A 21286-nucleotide genomic window follows, 5' to 3' on the forward strand; every position below is an offset into this window, starting at 1 on the left:
GTATATTCATGTTGGGATTGGTTTGACTTTTTCTACATCTTCATTCGTGAGACCAGTTTCTACAGCCTAAGAATCGTTCATATCCTTTTGTTTTTCTTTTCATTATGCTTTTAGAAATCCCATAAAATGGTGGCCTTCGTTCGTCTTGGAGCCACTTTTTCCTCACCTCATTGATAAAGAGAAATATTTTCTCCCTAAGTTCTGAAGGCAACGTAGGTTTTGCGAAATGCATGCAGCAAAGGAAATTGAAATCGAAAGAATGCATTCCAGTTCTTTAGGGTCTGCCGGTAAAAGACTAGTGTTGTATTTTACCAGTAAGTGGGATAAAGTGCATGGATAAGGTTCTGGGGTTTTGTGGTGTTTTTGGTGATAGGTTATGTGACGTTTTGTCTGGGTAAATATTACCTTCCTTTTTATGCAACGCTTCGTGCAGTCTTGAAAAGAATGTTCAAGACAAGTTCTAAATCACACAAAACCAATTACTCACTCAATACTCTACAAAAATATGTATATGGCATGAGGCTTATCTCACGAAAAAGAGGGATTGCGTATAAACGCCATGATATGCATAAAGTTTTTCACGTTTTTACAAAACTTCTTTTCATTTTCACATTTTTAGTTATGATAGATTATTGGTTGGTTATTTTGCAAAAAAAAAAAAAAAAAAAAAAAGTTGGAGTTATTTTTGGTTTTGTCAAAAATTATAGGTAACTAATGGCTTTATTTGCTACGAAAATTAGAGATTTTTAATAATTAGTTGGTTAGCCCAAGTAATTTCCCTCCCCACACTTGAATCTCACATTGTCCTCGATGTGATTAATCATAAAACTATAAAATGAGGTATGGAAGGTAAGTGAATAGGAAAGCAACTTCCCTACGGGTCGGACGAAATTTCGGCAAAGCGTCCTCTGTTTTTCGTCTATTTCCCTGTAGTGCTTCCTAAAATTAAAAACTACTTGCAACCAACAACCAAATACAAAATAATAGTAATGAAAATTAAATGTGGAACCTTCCACATTCGGTCTCAACGAGCCTATTAAAAAGCTGTTCATATGGCTTACGAGCCGGCCATAACCATAACCATTAGTTTACAAACATAAAATTAAATTATCTTAAAACATAACCATGATAAAATAATGTCATAAAGTTACCACCACCCGCCCGTTTTTCCCACACCCTGTGCTTGCTAGTACCGCTACTAATCAGTTACTCGGGTCCTCTGGGTTAAAAGGACCCCAATTTCGGTCCATGCGGTCACCTAGGTAACGAATGTCCTACCTAATATCCGCATACTCGACCGCACGCTGTGCGTCAGATGCTAAAATCTGACCGGCTAACCTGTCAATGGAGGCGGAAGTGTTAATGTAATAGCAGTCTATCAAACTATGCAGCCCCTCAAATGAATACGGGTTGGGCTGAGACAAGTTAGCACCAGCGGACGATGATCCTGGTCCGCTGGGGTAGGAATAGTTGTGGCGAAGGGACTGGCGGTGGTGATCCTTGTAACATTTGTCAAATTTCAAACTCGAAACCCGACCCGTTTTGGAAATGGGTATTTTATCAATAAAAGATCTCACACTCATTTCAAGTTTTTATCATTTGATTTTAAGTTTAAATTGTTAACATCTATCAATTATTACCAAAAACACCCCCTAAACTAAAGTTTTACCCAATTATGCACCCAATCCAATTGTTTAGGACCAATATGCAATTAAATTAAAACCCTTTTTCCCTCCACTCCCTTCCCACCGTCACCTCCGCCGGCTGTACACCCCCCCTTATTTCTCGCTACTCAATCCACGGATTAACCAAGGAAATTGGCATCTCCAAATGATTCCTTACTTTAATCGCACTCCACCGACACTCTAAAACCGGTATATGACAGCAAATTGGACCTATAATTACGACCCTAACAACTGCGACCGACTCGCCCCTAAAACACTATAAATACGTGATAAAAACACAATTAAACTCGTCCACACCATTACCTCACCATCATGACTCATACCCCTAACCTAATTGCAACATACTAGGCCGCCAATAGCCATTTTGAATTCGAGTTTAAGCCGCAAGCCCTAGTTCATCAACCCGTACCTATTCATCACCTAATCTGGTAATTAAATCATGCATCTAGTTCGTTTTTAACTGGGGATCGTTAACCCTAAACCAATTTTAATCATCATCGTTGTATTGTTGATTAATTGGAATGAATTGGACCTAGGGTTTATGTTAATTGGGGATTTAATTACATTAATACTATTTAAACTTTCTGAAACGAGTTATGAACAACTAACCCTCTGGTTCAACTAGCTACTACATGTATGGTGGGGAGCCGAATATATATATATATATATAGGGGTGGGATCTAGAGAGAACTCCTCTTAAAAAGAGAACTAGAGAAATGATAAAAACCATTTTTAACTTTTTTTAAAAAAATATTTTACATTTTTTTTCTTTCCTTCTTCTAATAGGATGATATTGTTCCTAAAAGAAAAAGAAAAAAAACCCGGTGATGTAGTGCATATGTACACTAATGTGTATTGCATATATACGATGGTGTTTTATTGCATATAATACAACACAATTGCGTTGTGCAACACAATTGCATTATACAATACACACTATTGAATATATGCAAATACAAACATTAATAATTGTACTCGAAACAAACTATCGCATATACGTAATACAACACTAATGCACATATAAACTATATTGTTTTTTTGGTATTTTTGTATATAATATAACACTATTGCACTATTACAATACAAAAAATTGCATATATGCTATTCAACATTATTGCACATATCAAAATACACACTAGTGCACTTATGCAATAAAAAAAAGTCGATGTATTGCATATGTGCACTACAACGATTTTTTATTTTATTTTATTTTATTTTATATTTTTCGAGTAAATGGTAACATAATATAAGAATAATGGCAAAAACGGAAATTTAAAAATATTTTTTTAATTAAATTAAAAATATTTCTTTATTAGTTCTCTAGTTCTCTCTTTAATAAAGAGTTCTCTCTTGATCCTCTCCCTATATATATATATATATAGGGTATGGATATAATGAAAACCCTATCCACTTAAAGAAACTCTGAAAACTATATAATGACCATTGATGTTGTGTAAGGAACGGTAGAGATCAAAATATTAGATCAAAGCTCACAATCCTTCATAAGGAATTTATTTTACATTTCATTTTAGCCCCTCATACTTATTTTATATTTATTTTTGTCTCAAAGCATTTATAGAAAAGTTTTATAACATTCATTCTAATTTCAATAAATAACATCTTAGTCCTAAAGTACAAAATTAACAATTCTTTAACTCACGGTTAATACACAAGTTTACAATAAAGTTTCATGAAACTCGTGTGTTGCATAATGTTTTGATATGAATTCATATAAAATAACATACTTTTTTAACATATAAAACAAGTTTATATATTTTTTAATACATGCAAAATATATATTAAGTTTACATATTTAACCAAATTTTAATATGTAACATATACATTTTTAGTATATAAATACATTCGTAAATATGTAACAAATTTGTATGTAAGTTTACATATTTTTAATATATTTTTAACTATGTAACAAATTTTTAAATAAGTTTACATGTTTTTAATATATTTTTAAACGCGTAACAAATATTTAAATAAGTTTATATATTTTTAAATACATAAAAAATTTATAATTAGTTTACATATTTTTAAATATGTAACAAATTTAAAAATAAATTACATATTAAGTTTACATATTTTTAATATATTTTTAACTATGTAACAAATTTTTAAATAAGCTTATATATTTTTAATATATTTTTAAACGCGTAACAAATATTTAAATAAGTTTATATATTTTTAAATACATAATAAATTTATAAATTAGTTTACATATTTTTAAATATGTAACAAATTTAAAAATAAATTACATATTAAGTTCACATTTTTTTAATATATTTTTTAACTATGTAACAAATTTTTTAATAAGTTTACATATTTTTAATATATTTTTAAACGCGTAACAAATATTTAAATAAGTTTATGTATTTTTAAATACATAACAAATTTATAAATTAGTTTACATATTTTTAAATATGTAACAGATTTAAAAATAAATTGCATATTAAGTTTACATATTTAGCATATTTTACAATATGTAATAAATATGTTAATTTTACAAATATTTAAATATGTAAAAAAAGGTTTTTAATATATGTAAAATATTTTTTTTATCATATTAAACAAATTTACATATTTTTTAATGTAAGCAAAAAAATATATTAAGTGTACATATTAAGTTTACATATTTAAGGGGATGTTACTCATATAACATTATATATAACATTCTGGACTTTATTAATCAAAAGGTTTAAATAATCTAAACTAATATAAGGTTACTGAATAAAAACTATAACTTTGTTGAGTCAAATTTTTTTTAAATATTTAAAGGTAGACTTTACTACACATTTGTATAGGTAAAAACCATCAAATTAATTAACATTTCAAAATATTGTTTTGAGTTAAACATATTGGAAAATAATAATAATAATAATAAAAGTATCCAGGTTTTATTATAATAAAATAAAAAAAAGGTGTGTATCATGTGAAAGATGAGTTAAAAATAAGTAACATGTTTGTTACTTGTGTGATAATAAAAAACACTTTATCTTGCATGCTTATTTTACGTCAACCCATTGGTTATTATCTAAATATATTACTAGAAATGTTGGTTTAAAAATTAAATAAAACTAAATAGTTTAAATTGTAACTCTACTCAAATTTTAGGGGTAAATTTGAAACTTTCAATTGGTCAGTAAATTTGGCGTGTACCGGTGTCCCTACTAAACCCACTTCTTCATCTTTCTTTTCATAAAAAATTCAATTTCTCACTCTGTTTTCTCCATTAAAGTGATCAAATATTGAAATGAATGTTATCTTCTATACTAACCGACCCAGTGATTCCAATAACAAGACGAACACCACCAACGGTGGACGGAAACCGCCATGGGGAACGATAATTAAGGTGGGTTTAATGCAAATCTACGTAATCCAAAAACAACCACATGGGTTTAAAAAACAAAAAAAACGAATGAAGTGATTCCTTTTTGGTTATGCATAAATTACTACACATAAATCCAATGAAGATTATTAGAAAAAATTGATAATGATGAGGGCAGGAGAGGGAGACCGGTGTCGTGGTTATCGATAGTGATGGCGCCGTTGGGTGTTAGAGAATGTGGCCAAGCTTCATATTTGAAGAGAAACGAATACAAGCTTGAAAAAGGTGTTGGTCTCTGTTTTATATTTTGAAGAGAGATAGAAGCAAGGTTTATGGAGATAATATGAAAGAGACATGAGAGATAAATGGATGTGTAAGTAACTCAGATTAAGGAGGGAGGGAGATGAAAATTAAGTGACGAAATTACCCTTTAATTGTTGTAATAGAGTTGGTGATGTGGTGGAATTAGAACCACATGATGGGTTTTCAAAGTTTCTTCAACTCATATGAGTTTTTATTTTATATATTCTTATATATATATATAATTATAATGATTAACAAAATTATATAAAACCTATCTCCAATATTCTATGTTATTTATGTAAAACCGAGACGTCACGCTTAGACACTTACCCGATGTTCGTTATTAAACTATAAACTATTTCTCCTTAAAATTTACAACCAACCATTATTTATGTCAATAGTTTCAAGATCCCTATTAACAAACTGAATCCTAGAAATTCTAAAGCAATCTAGTTTTCAGTTTCTTTAGTCATTTTGGGATTAGAGTATTTTTTTTATTATTTTATTATTCATAAAATAGGATAGCTCGTTGTGCCCTCCGAACCGAACGATGTTAAATGTTCAATACAAGTCTTTGCTTAACTTTCACCCTTCATAAATATAAGTTATTATATAATTATTTTGTTCAATAGTGAATATATATCTTGCGTATTGGAAAATCAAACGTAGTAGTAGTAGTAGTAATAATAATAATAATAATAATGATAACTTAAATCCATAAAGTCTCCAAACTCCTTTTAAACCGATTGGTAACCATTTTATCATGTTGCATTATTTCTTTTTTATATTTGTTTATACTCCCTAGTTATACTTCTACAAACAGTAAATGTAATAATATTATTAATAAATAAAATAATCTAAACCCTAAAAGGGTCAAATCTTTCAACCCGATTTTAAACCGCAATATTGAAAACTAAACTAATAAATTATCTAAATAAAAAACTTGTACTTATAACCCTATCGAATCCCAAATCCGTCATAAGTATTGTTATTATAATTATTTAATTTATTAATATTATCGTTAACAACTAGGAAAATTTGTTGACATATCCCGAGGAGCTCAACCATTTTTATCATCATCTTGTCTTTGTTAATCCACTCGTTAAGGTGAGTTTACATACCCCATTTTTCCATCTTTTATATTTTCGGGGTAGCATGTATACCTTATCAACTTTACTCATGTTTTATTTTCTCATCTATTGAAAACACAATTCAATTTATGTCTATGTGTGATTATTGCGTGCTTTATGATTATGCTCTTTGTGCTTAAGTGTTTATTTTATCTTTGGTGGTTGGTATCTCATCCTCATCTATTCTCATCTAGTATGATCATACACTTACCCAAGTAAATTGATTTTGTATCAATAGGAACGGGTCCACATCTATTATGACACACAACCGTATTCACTAGGAGTTCCACGCGAGGATTTTGATAATTATGCGTGCACTCATAATTATTTAGATCGTCGCATGATGTACATAGTTCGTCCCGTTGCGCGGATTCGAAAACAAGGTAAAATGAAACTTTCTAAATCGACATTTGAATGGGATTATTTGATCAAGAGAAATGAAACTACATAAATACGTGAAATTTGATTGCCATGAATAAATAGTAAATAAACTTTGAAAAATATAACGAAATTGTTGAAGTTTACTCTTGAAAATAATAACAAATGAAATAAATTAGACGGAGGAAATTTTGAGTTAACGGGTTTAAATTCTTTAAACTTTATATTTATAGTTAACGGAGGTAAAATGAAACTTTCTAAATCGATATTTGAATGGGATTATTCGATCAAGAGCAATGAAACTACATAAATACATGAAATTTGATTGCCATGAATAAATAGTAAATAAACTTTGAAAAATATAACGAAATTGTTGAAGTTAACTCTTGAAAATAATAACAACAAATGAAATAAATTAGACGAAGGAATTTTGAGTTAACAAGTTTAAATTCGTTAAACTTTATATTATTGCAATTCGTAAGCTTAAACCGTTAAACTTATAATTCGTAAACATTAAGTTGTTAGCTTTAAATTCGCTAACTATAATTCGTTAACTTTTATTTTGTTGACTCTAGCCCGTTAGCTTTATAAATCGTTATCTGTAATTACCATTCGAGATAAAAGTTACCAACTTAAAATCCATACATTTAATCATCTAACCCTCATATTAAATAATATAACCCGTTAAATATCCGTTAAAAACTTAAAATATATAAATATTTTAAGATATTAAAATACATGTTAAAATAGTCCAATATATCTAAAACCAAAGTTAAGTGAATCCCAGTAGTTAGTCTTGATTTTCGTAGCATTTTCATTTATAGTTCGTAACGTTTGATCAATTCGGTTTCGTTATCATGCTTTCGGTTTTCATTGCAATGCTTATCCTCAATTTCAAGGTGAGTTTCTCACAACCCTTTTTAAACGTTTTCATATTTTGGGGTAGCATATGTATCTATTACAAATTCAAGTGTTATGATTTCGATTACAAACTACAATTCACTATTTGGACTTGTGTGTTACTTGATTACTTGCACGTGGTAACCTCAATAAGTATGACCATACGTCCCCCTTTGCACTTAGGTCCATTTGTATCGAGTGTAAAAGGAACCTCATATCCGAGTACGTTGGTAGCTCCAACTGAAAAGGACCTTCGTTTGTTTTTTACACTCAGGTCCATTCCATCGAGTGTAAAGAACCCTTATGTGCTCATTTCACAAGTTTCATGGAATTGTATGATTTTTACGTATTATATCAAACTGTGGGAATCTCCCCAGTTATGTCGTAGCTGACTTTATTTTATACATATGCTACAGGTGTAGAGATACGATGATGAAGGTTAGAAGACACATAGCATGCCTATAGGATATTCAAAGAATAATTTATCATTTCGTTTATTTATTTGTTTACAATTTGTATTATTTGATAAACTTGTGTGACATGAAGATTTAAACGAAATAATGTTATTATGGTCACCTGATAGTGCCACGTGTGTTTGAGCAATCTGTACGTCACACTCAGGTGTTTCCGCTTTAGTCAGGGTGTTACAGGTGTTTTTGTGGTGACCAAAGTTTTCACGCCACTGATGCCGGCTTGCCGAGACTACGGGCTACAGGGGGGTTTGGGATAAATTATTAATATATTTTAAGTATTTTCATTTTAGTCCCTGAGGATTCAAACTCTTTTTAATTAGGAATAATAATAAATTTTACATAAACAACCCATGAATTATTAAAAGATATTCAAATCAGATATGAATAATTATATTTATAGTTTAACCCTTGAACTTTTAAGGATATTAAGATTTATGATTCATTCATAGGATTTTTGGATAATTAGGCATTTAACCCGCGGAGTTCGATTAACGATAAAGCTCGAGATTTTGTAAATAAATCAAACGTAATAACAATCGAACGAACATTGAACATCAAGCGTCGGGAATATTATATTCATGATAAATAACAACAATACATCGAAACAAAACTTGAGAATTTATATATATAGATATACTTATAAATAAAAACCGAAATCTGAAATGGGTCGGGTTTTCAGGTTTGAAAAGTAACTAATGTTACAGGATTCACAACTTTTAAAAATTTCGTCCCAAAATAAAAATAAAAATAAAATTTTAAAAGAAAACAACTAATACGATGAGTCTGTTAAAAGTTTTAGCAATTTTATATATACATAATAAAACAAAAACAATAACATTGATCTTTGAATGGCCTGAAAAGACGCCACAAACGGAAATATGGCAAGGACACTTATATATTGGATGTACCAGCGGCGTATCTACCATGTCCTTATCATACTGCATTTGTCCCGTCTTTCAAGATCATTCCAGGTTTCGAGTTATTTCACACAACCGGGCTTATTATGTCTTCCATGCGAGGACTTGGATAATTACGTGTCGTCCCATAATTACCTTTATCGTCAGATTGTCCACATAATCCGTCCCATTGTATGGGTTAAGATAAACTAAATTCTTATATGAAAGCTTTAAATCAAGCATAATAAAATATAAGGATTGAAAAATAAAAAAAATCTATAAACAAGTCCTTGAGGTCAAGGATAACCGAAAACGTTACGTCCAAATGAAACCATTGAGGTTTAAACGAGTTAAACGATGTTATTGAAGTTTAATCGGAATGAGCGTAAAATAATAAGAATAATGAATGAAAACATCAAGGTCATGAACATCATTGTAATTAAACGAAACATTGGGTTCGAGGAATTTCAAAGTGAATAAATGTTGCAGAGTCAACAAATACAAATATAAAAATCGGTAAAGCATTGGGTTCGAGAATAAGATAGATAAACGAAACTTTATATCAAAATATCATAATAGTGTAAGCTCTTGGAGCCAATCATGACTCATTAAACGATTGAAAGTTTCCAATAAATAAAATATCCGGGCAACATTGAGATTAAGAATAAATAAATAATTGTAACTTCAAGATCGAAGTACAACTTTGGTCTCAAATTGATAAAACATCGAGAATAAAATAATCAAAACTTCAAGATCGAATCAAGACATTGGTGTCAAATTGGTTAAACATTGAGATCAAAACTAACAAAAATGATTCGAATAAAATGTTGAGTGTAACACCCGTCAAACTTCCGGTTTAATGATTTAGCGCGTGTAAAGTATGTATAACTCTCGGGACTTAACCGATGTTTCTCGGAAGCCTTCACGCCATCCCGGTACGTTAAAGAACCTAACTCTTCCTTCCATTTTGCCTTACACTCCAATCTAGAGGGACTAGAGTGTAACATCTTATGTTATAACAAAAAACCTAACCCTAGCCTTTGAGCTGTTTGCGATCGGCAGGAAGAACAAGCCCCAAGACCCACGATTTTCTTTTTTGCAGCCAATTCTAAGCCTTAGAACTCCAATTCAAGGTATGTACTATGATTCCCCAAGTCTTTTACACGTTAATTGACCCTTATATTGCGCGTATTGATCGAAAAACATCGTGTTGTAGGCTAACCGGGTGGCTGCCCAATTGAGCTTTTCCGGGGCTGTTTCGAGTGAGGTTTTTGCATCAACATCCCACTAGGTATGACATGTACATCATATTATAATTTCATGGCCAATGGAGGTGTTTAGGTCGGTCAATCAATTTTAGTTCGAAAACTAGGGTTTATCGGGTATAGAATTGCAAATTGTTGAGTTTGATGCGTTAATTGATCGGGCGACCGACCGAATCAGTTTGTACAGCCCTAGGGGGGTTTAAGGGCTATGGAAAAATTATTTTTTTGATGCTCGGGGCTGTTGTGGTTAGTGCTTCGTCAATCGAGTCGGCGGTGCGCGAATTTTCGTTTAAACCTTAAAGTAAGAGTTGTAAAAAGGAACCGTCAACCCTATCAACTCGGGTGACATAATCTTGATGAATGAAAAGATTTAAAATGGAATTTCGTCCATTCGGGGCTGATTCATTTAACAAATGGTTTTAAGGTTTATTACACGCGCATTCGACCCGATTTGATTATCCTTGGGCCTTGGGCCAAGTTGCTGGGCTTGAACGGCCCATTAGGAAATAGTGCTATTGCGGTCTAGTTTAGTAACATGTTGTGTATAATTTACAGGCCCTCGCTTGTGATTGTGCGCTTAGGGATTTCCTACCTCGTTGCAGGTGTTCGATTGATTTCAGGTGAGTTCATGATGCCCTTTTTACTCTTTTACTTTTGGGCTAGCATGCACACCTAAGTGTTTTCTTACATGATGAAATGTTTTAAACAAATTTATATAGGCTTGCTAGTATATGGTAGGCCTTGGGATGTTAATTATATATATATATATATATATATATATATATATACATTATTGCTTTGCTTATATCTGGCGATGTTGTAGTCGTTTCGACTACTGATGTTGTGTATGCCTACTTTGTGTTTGCATGCACTGATGTTACGTGTTTGGGTTGTACGTTTACTCGACCCTGATGTTATACGTGGATGTTATATATATAGAGATGTAAATTATAAGGATGTTTACATATACATTTTGTATATGTATGTATGAGGATGTTTAGTTTTCGAAAATGATGATTTGATGGATTCACTCTTTTATTTTTAAACTTTTAGTTTGACTATCATAACTATTACTATTGATATTATTTACTTAAAACTTGAACTCACTCAGCTTAAGCTGACTTTGTGTGCATGTTAGTGTGAGTTTCAGGTTAGGAGGAGGATGCCTTATCACTTGGACGTGCACGAAGATACTTGGACGGTGAAGGGCATACGGGAATTGAAGTTTTACTATTAAACATTTATTTTTAAAAGTTTTTATTTAAAGATAACTATGTAGATTTTGGGCAAAATTCCCGAGTTTTGGAAACTTATTTTATTACTTATGTTTTTCGCTGAATTATACTTTGAATTGCTTATTTAATGAAATGAATCATTTTTAAGTTTAAATTATTTTAAAAGTGTTTTGAATGAATACCAACTGTGGGGTTCCCGGGGTTCGGGGCCTTACTTTGAGCGGAAATAGAACGAATCACACAATCAAAACGATTCATGTAACAATAATAAACTCAACATGTGTATAAACATGCTCATAGTCCCAAATTCCACTAAACGATTACGTTTATGGAAAATTGGTTATAGACCACGAGATTGAAATAACAAAGTAAACCGATTAAAAATGCAATATGCATGAAAATAGTTCGCTAATTAATGAATAACCAAACTCGATATTAACTTCGTAAACAAACTTCAAAAGAAATCGATACGTAAAATTATTTAGATAATATCTAAACTGAATAAATATATCTGTATGAAGAAGAAAGAAAGGAAAACGAAAGATGGCTTGCGATGCTTGTCTTCTCGAAGATGGGTTTTGCGGTATTAAGGTTATTATGGCGGGTGGTAGTTGCTGGGACCAGGATCTTTGATCCTCGAAGATCAGTTATCATTGGCAGTTGTTACTAGGACTAAGGATCCTCAGTGGTTTAAGGATCCTCAATAGTCGACTTCAGCTATATTCTAATCTTTCTTTTTTTTTTTGCAGATATAACATGTGCTTACTGGAATCCCAATTCTTGCGGACGAGATATTTTACCCAGTCTCCCCCTCTCGTCCAAGATCTTAAACGGCCAAGTTGAAGAAGTAAAAGGAATGTGGCCGGATTTATAGCTTAGTTAGTTACTAGCCGTTATATTTACTTGTATTTATACATCGAATTATAGCTAATTAACACACAATACTCAAGCACTTAGAACTCTTAGTAAAAACACTTGTGTTCACAATTAGCTATTATTCCACCATTTATAACCTTTTCGAGTTCAATATAATTGGTAGTGATAGTTTTCACTACCCGAGGTTTTTATGCCGGCGGAATACTAGTTACCAAGGGCTTTTCCTCGTTTAAATCTTCGTGTTCATTGTCTATAATTGTTACTTTGATTATGTTAATTCATACTAGCACCAATCCTCACTTACAAATTTGGTTCACTGATCCTTGGCCCGATTTTTAACCAAAACAATTTGGCACCCACAGTGGGGCAGTTGGTGCTTTAATCACAAAAAATCCTTACCTTTATTCAAACCCTACATTTACTCACTCAATGGCCTCTCAAGGAAAAATTGTTCCCACAACCGCTGCTTCAAGTGTCTCGGCTCAAATGGCTTTGCCACCATTGCCTGCATCCACGAAGCCACAAAAACCCATAACCGTTGCTCAGAAGAAGGATACTGTTGTTTTCTCCGGACCAAAACCTACTGCTGCCTCCCAAACGGTAACCGCTAACAATGATGTTTCTATTTTATACTCACAAATGAATAACTATATGGAGCAGCAGAATAAGACCAACCAGAGGATCCTCCACGAGATCGAAGAAATCAAGAGAACTAAGAAGGCTGCTGAAGAAACGAGTCCCATATGCCGAGGATGCTCGACTTCAGCACCCCGTATTTCCCGGGTCAAAGGTGTCCCACATCCATTTATCCCCAGCAAGGATCCTCCAACCTTTTCCAGAAGAGATACTTTGACCAGTGCGCGCAAGGATCATCTATCCTTCAACAAGGATCATCAGGTCAACCCTTAGGATCCTCCAGTCACCATTCACAAGGATCCCCGGCCTTCCAATCTGAACCCTTAGGATTCCGTCAAGGATCCTCCTCTCACCAACTTCAAGGATCCTCAGTCTTTCAACCAGGATCTTTGGGTTTCCAAACAAAATCCATTATCCATCGGCATCCAGAATCCTACTATCCTTATGGGAAGGAACCTCTGAAAGAACAACGGTCCAGGCCACTGGAGGTCCATGAAGGCGACTTCATACCCATGCAAACCACTGCTCCTACTGGACCAACTATTGATGCTGAAACAGTGTACCCCGGACGCAGCTATGGAGCAAGATCTTTTGACCATGCCAAGAGGTAACATTTATGATAATCTATCTTTTGGCACTAATCATGGTGGTATGCAGGATACCGGGATCAACCAAACCATAGCCCGTGAGCTACAAAAGCTCAAGGATATGATATCAAGTGTACCTGAAGTCATCAAACCTATTCCCGAATTACCAGCAGGAATCCATAACATATTGTTAGGGCTCGGATTTTCAATATCCTAAGCCAACGATATGTTCAAGATAACTCCAGGATATAGTATCCTCCGAAGATACATGTATCCTTAATATATTATTGTGCTAACGATTCCACCGCCTTTCTTTGATGTTTACCAGGTCATACAACGTTCCCATGTGCTCCTAATGACTCGGACTACTCGCCAACAACCTCAAAGAACGTGCTCAACAAGGTCAAACGGCTGATAAGGAAAGAGTCTATTATCTCCGAAATTATAGAAATTACTTCAAATAACACGTGCTCAAAAAGGAAACGTGGAATCAAACGGCTAATTGGAAGGAGTCAATTATCTCCAGAATTTTAGGAATGTTTGTTAGCCAATTATTTGTATAAATAGAGCAGCTATCTCTGGATCAAGACACACACTTTACACAACTTTCACACTCTAGCAATAGTATCAATTGTAACACAATCCGAAAGAGAAAGAGCTCCACCACTTGTAACCTTTTTTATTATTAATGAACTAGTGGTGATAGTTTTCACCACCCGGGGTTTTTTTCTTGTTATCCTCAGGATAACGGGTTTTTTCCTCGCAACAAATCTCTGTGTTCCAGCACTTTTACGTTCATTTCAAGAAAGCACCGAGTCCTGTTTATTAATTTGGTTACGAAATCACCTTTGTCAATTTTTGACAAAACACATATCTAGGTTCGCTCCACCAATTTGTGATGCCTAAATACCAAAGTGCTTTACTCCCCTAGTATAAAGTTATATGATGGATCCATGGACCCTGAGGAACATGTAGCCTTGTACCGCGAAAGAATGGAAATTAACCCAATCCTAGAAAGATTGAAGGAAGCTTGCTTGTGTAAGGGCTTTGGCTTAACCCTCACTGGATCCGCCCTTAAATGGCTGCTAAGTCTTCCTCCTTATTATATTACTTTCTTTTCTCATTTGATCAATTTGTTTAATAGTCAATTTTCATGCAGTAGATCCTTTGAAAAATTAACTAGTGATTTATATAAAGTTGTCCAACCTCATGGGGAACCTCTTAGGCAGTTCCTCACTAGGTTTGGAAGAGAGGCCTTGGAAATTCCAAATTTGGATGTCCCAACGGCTGTTGAGGCATTCAAGATGGGGTTACAAAAGGACTCTCCATTTTATCAAGATCTTGTGATGGCTCCTTGCAGGAATTTAGATGAAGTCCGAAACAGAGCTATAAGATTCATCATATTGGAGGAGGATCAAAGAATACAAGATCAACTGAGCACTCCGGTGAAAAATGAATCTCAAGACAAGAAGCAAGGATCCAACTTCAGAAACAACAACTCCAAACCATAAAATAAACCAAATGGCCAGAAGATCAATGCTATAGAATAAGAGGAGGACGATGAATATTTTCCAAGAATATCCGATTACTGCTTCTCCATAGATATGGGAGGAGTGATGCTTGCTGTTAGGAATTTGGGTGACAAAGCAAGATGGCCAAGGAAGAATGAGAAAGCACCACCCTCCAAAGACTAATCGAAATGGAGTGCCTTTCATGAAGATTTCGGCCATATGACAAAGGATTGCATAGCCTTAAGAAAATAGAAAAGCTACCTCCTCAGCGAGGGTTACCTTAAGGAACTGTTCAGAAGAAAAAAGTGCAGGACCCAGGATCCTGAACCACTTCCAGAAAAGGCTGATCCACCTCCCCCAGACGCTCAAGTTATTAACATGATCTTTGGAGGCTCTGATATATGTGGAACTTCATATTCAGCTGCAAAGAAGTACGCCATAGAATGCAAACTGGAGAATGGTGAAAGGCAGATCAGGACTTCTACAACAGCCGAACAAAGAGTTATCTCCTTTGATGAGGATGATCGAGTCAATGTCCAGGATCCTCACCATGATGGTTTAGTCATTACTTTATTTATTTCTAACCATTACGTTCGCATGATACTCATTGATGGAGGAAGTTTAGTTAACATCATCCAATTGGAAGTACTCAGGAGGATGAATATCCCAAAGTCGGAAATTATCCCACGATCCTCAGTTCTTATAGGATTCAGTGGGGAAACGAAGAATACATTGGGGGACATCAAACTACCCATATTGTAAGACCCCAAATCCCGGGAATCCTACAGTTGGTATTCATACAAAATACTTACAAAAATACTTAAACTCAAAAACAGTTCATTCCATTAAAATAACCAATTCAGAGTATAATTCAGCGGAAAATCATAATTATTAAAACAAGTTCCCAAAACCCGAGAATTATGCCCAAAACCAAATTTCAATGTATTTAATAAAACTTTAAAAGAAAAATGTTCATTATTAAAACTTCCGACTAAGTATGCCCTCCACCGTCTAACTAGCTTCGTGCACGTCCAAGCGGTAATGCATCCTCCTCCTAACCTGAAACTCACACTAACATGCACACAAAGTCAGATTGAGCTGAGTGAGTTCAAGTTTTAATAATTGACATCTAAAATAATAATAATCATAATCATTCCAAGAGTTTTAAAATAAAATGGGATACAACAGTTAGGCCATCATCAATAATAAGTAGCCATACTTATATATATATATATATATAAATATATGTATGTATGTATGTATGTATATAAACATCCATATAAGTATCCCTATAGATATCATCCAAGTAATAACATCAGGGTCGAGCATACGTACAACCCAAACACGTAACATCTCATCCAACATATACAAACAAAAAGTAGGCATACGTAAACATCCTTAGTCGATAATGACTAAATAACATCGCCAATTATTGGCCATACAATAATACATGTACAAACATACAATAACATCATCCCAAGGCCTACCCTATACGAGTAAGCCCATACAAAATAATTTAAACGGTTCATCAAGCAACATCGCTTAGGTGTGCATGCTAGCCCAAAAACTTAAAAAGAGTAAAAAGGGGCATCATGAACTCACCTGGCACAAGGCACGATTTCCCCACAAGCTAGAGGACCCCTAAGTATCCCCAAAACTCAAACGCCTGTCGGTTTACATACAAACATTACTAACGACATCGAAAGGACTCGTTTATCCTACGAGACATTCTAACATGGATCGAGTTACCTAAAGCCTCGACCTCATCAAACTCAATTATAACATTCTAACTTGGTGATACTAACACGCGCGTTTAAGAGTCGTTTAGGCAATTAACATCCAACTCAGCCCCGTGTGGACCCAATATGACAAATTCACAGCCAATAAGTCCACATGACACTACACGAGTCAAATAGGTCCGTAACTCGCAAGTACAACGCACCAACTATTCAATAAACGCAAATACGCGTTGTACCGACCCGTTTGAGTAACCGACAACCAATTCAGCCCCAATACTTATAAAAATCATTTTCCAACAGCCCGTATATTAAACCTAAGCTATCCGAACTGAATTTGTCATCACTTACTTCATCCCTCGCGTTAAACGCAACAATCTACCATTCAAGCCAACCGAAAACTATCTTTCAAACTACAACTAATTGACCAATCAAACTAACACCAATGTGCATAATCTTAAAGTATGTTATACTATACATACCTAGGAAGATGTTGGTGCAAAAACCTCCACCAAAACAGTCCCGGAATTGCTCAATTGGACAGCCACCCAGTTAGACTAGAATAAGCCGTTTATCGATCAATACGCGTGATATAATGATCAATTAAGGTGTAAAAAATTTGGGGAAACATAGAACTAAACTTCAATTAAAGTTTTAGACCTTAACTTGGCTGCAAATAAGAAAAACAAGGGTGGGTCTGGTTGTTGCCTTGCTGTCGATCGGACAAGGAAGAAGAGGGGGGTTAGGGTTTTATGTTTTATGTTATAATATAAAATGTTTCATCCTAGCCCCTCCAAGTTGAAGTGTCACACCCCAACCTAAGGCGGAAATGTCAGGGCGTGATCCGATTGCTTACAGCTCGAAGATACTATAATAATTATAAATGACAATATCTAATTAATTATTTAATTCAAATATTCACACACGTTTACAAACATTACAAAAGAATTCAAATAAATGATTATAAACATGAGTTAATGATCGTCTTCATTATAACCTATGGTCTTGACTAAATATTCATACTTCAATCTAAGCAACCTGCATATGCATAGAAAATGGAGTTTGTCAACAACACATGTTGAGTAAGATGATCACCAATTTGACATAACAATTAATATATATATATATATATATATATATAGATATATATATATATATATGTATATATATATATGATAGGTAATTGATAAATGATAAATGATAAATGCGCAAACCAATCATGTGATAGTAATCAATCAAATCATAACAAGCATGTATATTACTAAATCACAACCAAAGACTAACCCAAGACTTGCTAGTGTGCCAAGGAATCGTTGCCAAGCGAATCGGCCATTGATTACAATGACTAAAGTTTGTCGTTTTACCTTTGCCAAGCGATTCGGGCTCCGGTTACTAAGACGAGCGTATGATCATACTAATGAGAATCTCCAAATGTTGTCAAATAAACAATTAAGCATGTAGCAACTAACAAATAGCATTCAATTGATATACACACAATGATTAAGTTTGCGATTGTCTGAGATATATATGTATATGATAGAAAATATGAATAGGTACGCATATGTCCCCAAAACATTTGAAAGTAGTATATAAAAAGGGGAATGATCAAACTCACCTGATCAAGTAATCCAAACGAGAATGTTTATGACAAGAAGGTGGAAATCACACTCTTCGAGAACTATCGACAAGAATCCTAATTAAATAATATGATGAGTGAATTATAAATGATATAATACATATAACGATTTTAGGATTTAGATATGATTTGAGTTATATTTATGATTGGGTATGTTATAGATTGAACGACTGATCTCTACGGACTATTATTATCATTTAATTATAAAAACTCATTTTTTGTCGAATAATCGAGCTTATAAATAATTAGTTTGAAAATATGAGTTAAGATATCCTATAATAATAAACGCTTAATTATATAATTATCACAAAATTCATATTTTGGAAATTCTAACGAAATTCGATGGTAAACGTATATTTAACACCTTTAATACGTTTATTATAGTTTTGTTTAAAATAAATAGTACATACATATATACATATATATATATATATATACTTATATGTATGTATACATATATAATATATATCTAATAAATATGATTGATTTCATGAAGACGTTTTTATAACGAGAAACATCAATATTAGCATCGGTTCTTAATAAAATAATAAATAATGATTTATTATAAATAATAAGATGTATATATATATATATATATATTTACATATATATGTACGAAAACTTGTAACGAGATTATTTGACATGAAAAGTTTAACTTTAGGATGTCGGTTAGATAAAATCTTGTTTATTTAATAGTTAATATTAATTATAATATATTATAATTAATTAAAACCGTTTAAAACACTTAAAACAAGAAAAATATAAAACAAAAGGGCCGGTCGGGACTCGAACCCGCGCCTGATGGCCGGATTTGTATTGAGCACACACACCCTAGCCAACTGAGCTAGGGCGTCAGCTGGGTTAAGGTTGTATACGTTTTTATATATACAGAACAAGAGAACCAAATTTTTGATTCATAAACCCTAATCTGCAATTGATCAATCCATTAAGTGTTCATCGAATTAATCTTAGGGTTAATGCATAACGATGGTAGACAAACTAAATACATGTTTTAATTACCTGATTAGATATCTAAGCACGGTCCAATTGAATCAACCAAAGCCGGCGACGGGGAACAACAAAACAGGGTATCACCGGGTTTTGTTAATCCAATTAATCATGGGGCTTAGGTTGGCGTTGATCTTAGGGATATGCAGTCGCGATTAATTGAATTATGGCATATCCTAAGTATATAATTGATTTTTGGGTTATGTCGGTTTGGTAAATAAATCAATCCGTATCATACTTGATCCCGTTTCCTAATTAATCACGTCTATTAGGCCGAGTATGGTGAGTATAATCATAAACTTGATTCAATTCCATGTTCATGACGAGAATTGTGGTTCAAGTTAACTAAGCGGGTTCACAGATATGGGTAATCGGGTTAACGGGTCATGGGTTTTGGATTTGGTTAAATGGGTTATAAAAGTTTTATACTGAAATTGCTATTTAGTCCCTGAAATTTTGATGTGGATACAATAAGAGATTTGACTTTGTATTTTGGGTGAAACATGTACATTTTCTAAAGTTTAATATAATATATAAATATAAATGAAAAAAAAAAACAAAATGATAAACGTGATTATTTTCAGTGATGAATTTCTCGAACATAAAACGGGTCGGGTCGTAAGTGTAAATTTGTATATGAAAAACCCGAGTTGTTACATGAAGGATATGGCAACTTGAAAGAAAAGTTAAATGATTTAACGTACCGGGAAGATGATAAGGTCAACGAGGCATGCTGGATAACTCCTGATAGATATACATACTTTACAAGCTGTAAATCTTTGAACCGAAAATTAACGGGTGTTACAAGTCCACCGCCCTTACAATGGGGTTCGTCCCCGAATGCCGATGCGACAGGAACAACTGCGGATAGAGTTTCATCATCTCGTCTTCGGATTCCCAAATAGCCTCGGAACCCCTACGGTGCCTCCACTGCACCTTCACCTTCCTAACCACTTTATTCCTCAAACGCCTTTCCTGACGGTCAAGAATAGCTATAGGTTCTTCAACGTAGTTCAGTTTACTATCAAGCTCAGGGTCATCAAGAGGCACATGGGCCTCCTCATCTGCTAAACATTTCCTCAAATGGGACACGTGGAAAGTAGGATGAATCCCCGCGAGCTCATCGGGCAATTCCAGTCTATACGCTACCTCACCAACACGGGACAATATACGGAACGGACCAATGAACCTCAGACTAAGCTTCCCCCTCTTACGAAAACGAATAATATCCTTCTAAGTAGAAACTTTTAGCATAACTCTATCGCCAGCCTCAAACACAATAGGCCTCCGCCTTTTGTCCGCGTAGGACTTTTGACGATCCTGAGCGGCCTTCATAAAAGCCTTAATCTTATCGAGCTTCTCAGTCGTAGCCTCAACCACCTCCAAACTACCCAACTGTTTCTGGCCAATGGAACCCCAACAGACTGGAGTCCTACACCTCCTGCCATACAACATCTCAAACGGTGGCATTCCAATCGTGGCGTGGTAACTGGTATTATAAGAAAACTCGACTAACGGTAAGTGACGATCCCAACTACCACCAAAATCAATTACGCAAGCTCGCAACATACTTGAGAGTCTGAATGGTCCTCTCGGATTGACCATCCGTCTGCGGGTGATAAGCGGTACTGATGATAAGTTTGGTACCCATCTCCTCATGAAACTTCTTCCAAAACCTGGAGTTAAAACGCGTATCG

The sequence above is a fragment of the Bidens hawaiensis genome, unplaced genomic scaffold (assembly GCF_021521415.1).
Source record: "Bidens hawaiensis isolate Kalapana, Puna unplaced genomic scaffold, B.hawaiensis_p1.1 tig00033594_1, whole genome shotgun sequence".
Classification (NCBI taxonomy): Eukaryota; Viridiplantae; Streptophyta; class Magnoliopsida; order Asterales; family Asteraceae; genus Bidens; species Bidens hawaiensis.